This window comes from Vigna angularis, chromosome 6, assembly GCF_016808095.1.
Source record: "Vigna angularis cultivar LongXiaoDou No.4 chromosome 6, ASM1680809v1, whole genome shotgun sequence".
NCBI lineage: Eukaryota > Viridiplantae > Streptophyta > Magnoliopsida > Fabales > Fabaceae > Vigna > Vigna angularis.
Window position 1 is genome coordinate 25,366,811 of NC_068975.1, and position 6,000 is coordinate 25,372,810.

Below are 6,000 nucleotides of genomic sequence, written 5' to 3' on the forward strand. Positions count from 1 at the left end.
ATAGGTGTCTAATGTAAGGTAATTAAGATATTGTCACAAGTATTTACTATAACATTTACTAAGACTAAAATTGATTTGAACGTCAAAATATCTTATACAACTATTTTTTAGAATACTTAATTGAAAAAAAAAACTATCTTTGAGAATACTCAATAGAAAAAAAAAACACAAAATAAAATGTTTAATTAATAATTTGATCTTTATATTTAAGTATTTAATTTTTGTATCTATATTTTTTATTCAATTAAGTTTCTATTGTTTTTAAAAAAAAAAAGCTAACTTAAGTCTCTACTTTTATAAATAAACAAAGTCAATGTACTATATAGATATTAACATCTGAAAGTATTATCTATCAAAATCTCTGGATAATTTTTACTAGGGAAGCGCCAATGTAAACATTGTACCGTGGAATACTGAAGTATATTTTATTTATGCTATATTAATAACAGGTAGATTTAGTAATAATAGAGTGCAAAAAGAAAAAGACACTTTTTTACTTAGGAAACCCTAACGGAATCCTTACAGTTTGTCAAACCCAACTAATTTTCCCTGTTTTTAGTCTCTAACATATAACAGGTTTAGAAACCCTAACTAAATAAATGTAATGCTAACATTTCTTTAAAATATTAACTAAGAAATAAAACAAAAGATGTAAACCTCTAATATGTAAATATATTTTTGTTGAAGAGTGATTGATTTATCAATTTAGTTATACATCACAACCAATAATGTTTACAGACATAAAGTAAAAAGAATATAATATAGTTATTAGTTTATGTAAAAAATTGAAAATTAGTTTATAGGTATTTAAACAGTGGAATGTAAGTGTGTTGGATTGTAAAGCTACGAAAAGGTTCTCTAGGTTTATGTTGTTATGTATTATAGTTTTTTGTTTGTTTCGTTTGAAAATGAAAAATGTAAGAACCAACACGCAATCTATGATTCCTGTTTATGCCAATTTGGTCTCTGTGCATGCCTTAGCCGCTATTCCCCACCTTTTTACCACCTACCATTCTTTTTTTTTTCACCGCCTTAATCTCCACGTTTTGTTTAACTTCTGACATCACATCTAAAATTAACTCTTGTTCCATTTCATCCAATTTTTCACTAACAATCATAAATATGGTTGTTACTGTTAACCTTCACACTGCATTTTCTTCTTACATTTCATCCAATTTACTTACTTTTCTTCTCTCTTCTTACTAACAATGTTTCTTTCAAAACTGGCATTGCCTGCTGCAAAAAGTACCCCACAAAACTGACACTTACATAAGCAACTACATTCAGTTCATCTTTATTCAACAGGGTCATTGATGAGCAATACCAACTACATGAATCAGCTAAAAAACATTGCTTTAAGTAAGGTTTTGAGTATTTAATGATTTTAATTTGTTATTCATGATTATTTTGTCCATTCGAAAAAGATTTCTGGTGGTGGAGAGTAAATGTGATACGAAGAAAATCCATTGATGAACATGTGAGAATAAAGATTCACTGGGGCCATGTCAAATTTGAAGGTCAAATCTATGCTAGCATGACTGTTATCACTTTCCAATCTCCTCACACCAACAATGCAACCAAGAACATGCAACTGTCCCCAAGTAAATTAATGCAGTGTTTTTTCATTTTTGATTTGAAATCATGATAAAAAGTCACCCATGATATTTAATGTTGCTACATTTCTAAGGCAGAAATTGTGAATAAGATAGAATGAATGAATGAGGTTTTGGAAGAGGAAGATTTCCACAGTTCTGAGTGCCCCCTCTATTTTTATTCCAAACCATACGCAAAGTACGTGGGGAAGTTCATATTGCTTCTTTAGCTCATTTGGGTCTTTAAAGGATGTTCACTTCAATACTCAATGTCTTAATTTCTTTTCCACACTGACACATATACTAATTACTCTCTTATTCACTCTCCTTTCTCTTCTTCAGAGTATATAAGTGCATCACTGCATGAGCTTTTTCATGCCATGTTTCTCACCACTCATCAGCCATTGCTACCACCTTCATTCCATCTTCTCATCATTGGTGGCTAAGTCTTGCTGGAGAAGCAGGGCACGTGCAACATCTCTCAAGCCATGCTTGCTCTGTGATTCTGCACGTGCTCTCCTTTTCCAGCTTGATTTTCTCACCATTTTGTTTCTCTCTAGGCATGGTCCAATTCAATTTTGGTAAGTTCATAACAGAACCATGGCATGGTTTTTCCTCTCTCTTTTCTTTTGTGCATGTAATGTAAATTTCAGTTTCAATGTAAACATTTTTTTACAAGCAAGGGACTTATTATATAACATATAATGAATGGACTTTCTTTGACAGTGTTGCCTTCAGAAACAGAGATTTTGTGTTTTTTGCATGTGATCGGTATTTTACAGGTGAATTGGAATGTTCATTCACAAAACTTGAGAATAGTTAGAAACAGAAGAACTTGAAAAAGGGTGACATATTCAGTCTCCTGACACTGGTGTTGCCTCAGAATAGTGTTTTCCATCTCTTCAACTGTACATACATTGTTCTCTCTTCCTCCCCTTCAAATGTTAGCTTTCTTAAGTTTAATTAGCTCGCTGCACTACGACCGTGCACTGTGTATGTTCAGTAGACACAAAAAAACAAAAGTGTTTGTTTTTAATGTTGTTTTGTTACAATTTCCTTAAATTGTTATTTATCATTGATGAGTCCATGTCTTCTAGAAAGAAATCTTCTGTTTCAAGCAAGTGCTCTCTCAGCCAAAATAATAACCAATTATTTTCATTTGCACTTTATTTAGATATGAAAGGAAGTGAGCTAATAATGCACAAGACTGTTGGAGTAAATCAGTCTACCCTGTTTATTTAAACAAAAATGCTAGTTATTCCCAACTGCACAAAATGAATATAAATATATTTTATATGTAAAAATTAATATTTTGTAATTCTTTTACTGAATTTATAGAAATAGACATTAAATAAAAAAGTTATACCCATTATTGTTTTTAATTTTGTATTAGAAAGAGTGTTGATTTGAAATCAACTCTAATAAAGAAAAATTACTGATAGTATAACAATAATTGGTAAGATAAGGCTAAACAGGTATCTCTGCAGCATAGAGGCCAATGACTGAAAATGTAGAGTTGAGAGTTGGAATTTTAAACTAATGAATGATTAATGCAGAAGAGTGAGAGAGGTTTTGACTAAAGCAATTGAATTGACGAAATGTGACGAAGTAGATGATGCAAGAGAGTGGTACTTGTGATATTTTCTGAAGGCTGAAGTGCAGAGTAAATTCTTATGCAAAAGTTGAGGGATGGGATTGGAGTGACAGTGGAGTTGTTTGTGTAAGTAAATGATCACAAGAGATGGCGTAGGTAACTTAACATGATGAGTATGTATAATATAATCTAATAGCAACAGTGGAATGAATGTTATGACAGTCAAAAACAAAATAAATAAAGAAATGACTAAAACTCTGTTGTGTAAGCAGAAAGCATGCATGCATGCAGCACTGAAAGTGGAAAATTGCCTTAGAAGGTGGGGGTGAGTGGGTGTTGCTGGCTCATTTTAGTTCTGCATGTTGTGTTGGAAATTGAAGCTAAGATAAGAGGGAGACAAACCATGACACTGTGTTGCTGCAATCTTATAAAACAAGCAATGATGCCATCATACACACTTTTGTTTTTTAATTTCATGCAGAAACACAAAATGTTACTACTATACACAACATTTAATTAACCCTAATTCATTTTTTTAATTAATAGATTTATATTATTTTTTTAAAATTACTCTTACATATTTAATCCAAAGAATTCAGAGGTGCTTCGTAATTTTTAGATCTTGTTTTCAATATGATTCTCAAGATTGACAAAATCATAAAAGATTGATCAGATATAGTGTAGGCAACAACTTGTGGACTGTTTTTATGATTCTTTCGTCATCACATCTAAGCAACTATTACAACTTTTTAAAGAAAATCTTTAATATTTACTGGATTCTTGTTGTCATCCTTTGGTCAATGATTAGGTTTGAATTTTTTTCCATCAATTTAATAAAAAATTACATCATTAGTTTTGAATATTAAAGAAAATATATTTTTAAAAATAATTAATGCATTAAAAGTGAAACAAATAAAAAATTATTAGAGATGGAGGATGGTATTACTCACTTAACATAATACTGTATTCGATATTTTCTTAATTAACTCACTTAAGCATAATACTGTATTCGATATTTTCTTAATTTCTTATAATGATGTTGAAATTTGGAGTGATGTTTAGTGTTTTTCTGGGTAAAATTTAGTTTAAAATGCTTTTATATTAATTATTCATTTGCACAGATACTTTTGGATAAAGTAGTTCCTTTAACATTTTCTATTTGTAAACTATTCTTGGAAAAAAATGTGAGAAAGAGACAGAAGAAAACATTTTTTTTATTGGAGGAAAGTGAAAAGATACCACAGTGAGATCCCAAGAAGTCTCAATTAAAGAAAATAAACTATTAACAAATGATATTAGATCTATTAATTAATTTTTTCATCTTACATTTTAATTAATTTAATCTCAAAAAAGTTGAAAACATTCCTTTATAAGATTTTTCTATAAAAAAAACTTATATTGATATTTTATAAATTGAAACTAGTTTATTCACAAGATAGTTTATAAATTTGTTTATGATTTTAAAAAAAAGCAATTATTGCTCAAATCAATCCTAATTTATGGAGAATTTGATTTTTTTTTCTTTAAAAAATATTTTAATACTAGTTGGTACTTATTTTATCAATTAAAATTTATTTAAATTGATGAATAAATTTATTTAAATATTTATATAATATCAATTAAAATTTAGATTATTTATAAACATAGAATGAACATTTTGAAAAAAGCCGTACTCTACTACTAACACTTATTTTTAATGTGAAGTGTCACTTGAAGTCTTGAACACGTTATCAAAGTTTTTTTTTTCTTTTAGAATATTTAAAATTCAGTGACGATATAAAAATATATTTCTCCATCAGTCTTTAACAATTATATCTAATTTAAATATTAATTGCATAATAACCATTTAAAAAATATTTTAATAATTTCTGATTAATGAATAGTTCAAGTTACATTAGAGACTTCAGACTAAAACCCTTTGATACATCTGATTATTAAATCTGAATGTAAACAAATATTTTACTATATTACAAAATTATGTAATTTACATGTGAATAAATTTAGACAAAATTAAAAGTTAAAATAGATTGACAAAAGGTAAAATAAAAAAATATGTACAATTAGATATAAAAACAATCGGATTTTTTAAAATTATTTGTTTCCATTCAAAAACTCCTTTCTCTTTCACAAAATGAAAAAAGAAATACAAAAAGAGATGAGAATACGAAATTATTTGCCTGGAATAAAAATTCAGCCTCATGTCATTTCAAGAAAAGAAAAAAGACTAGAAAATTACACAAATGATGACAAATCCATAAAAATAAAGTAACACAAGATAATGCTCTAAAGAGGTGGATAGGTTTAAAACAAACATTTTTTAACTGGTTGTCACATACTAAAAAATTCATCGAGCAATGTTATTAAAATCCAGATAATTTGAGGCAAAATAATTTACTTATCTAAACTGGTACAAATTGATTTATTGATTTCATTAATTACTCAATCCAAGGAAACAATACCCTTTGGCCAGAACTCATTGACCACTATTTAGGAAATTATATGCAGTTAGCAATTTCAATGACTTCACCCAGAAGTCGATCAAACCAACTATAAAACTACTCATTATTATTAAATTATCCTACATGTGTGTGAAGATTCCCAACAACTAATTTTCAAGGAAAACTATCGAGAGTATAATATGATCGACAATATTCTCACTACCTCTTCCTTCCTATTTTTATCCAAAATCGAAAGGTTAAGGCACACTCGTCTTGTGACCTTTAACAATAAGACCTTTAACAATTCAAACCCCGCTTGCAATAGATATGAATAGAATTTGATTGACAAAACAAATGTGTTTAGGTATGATATTTT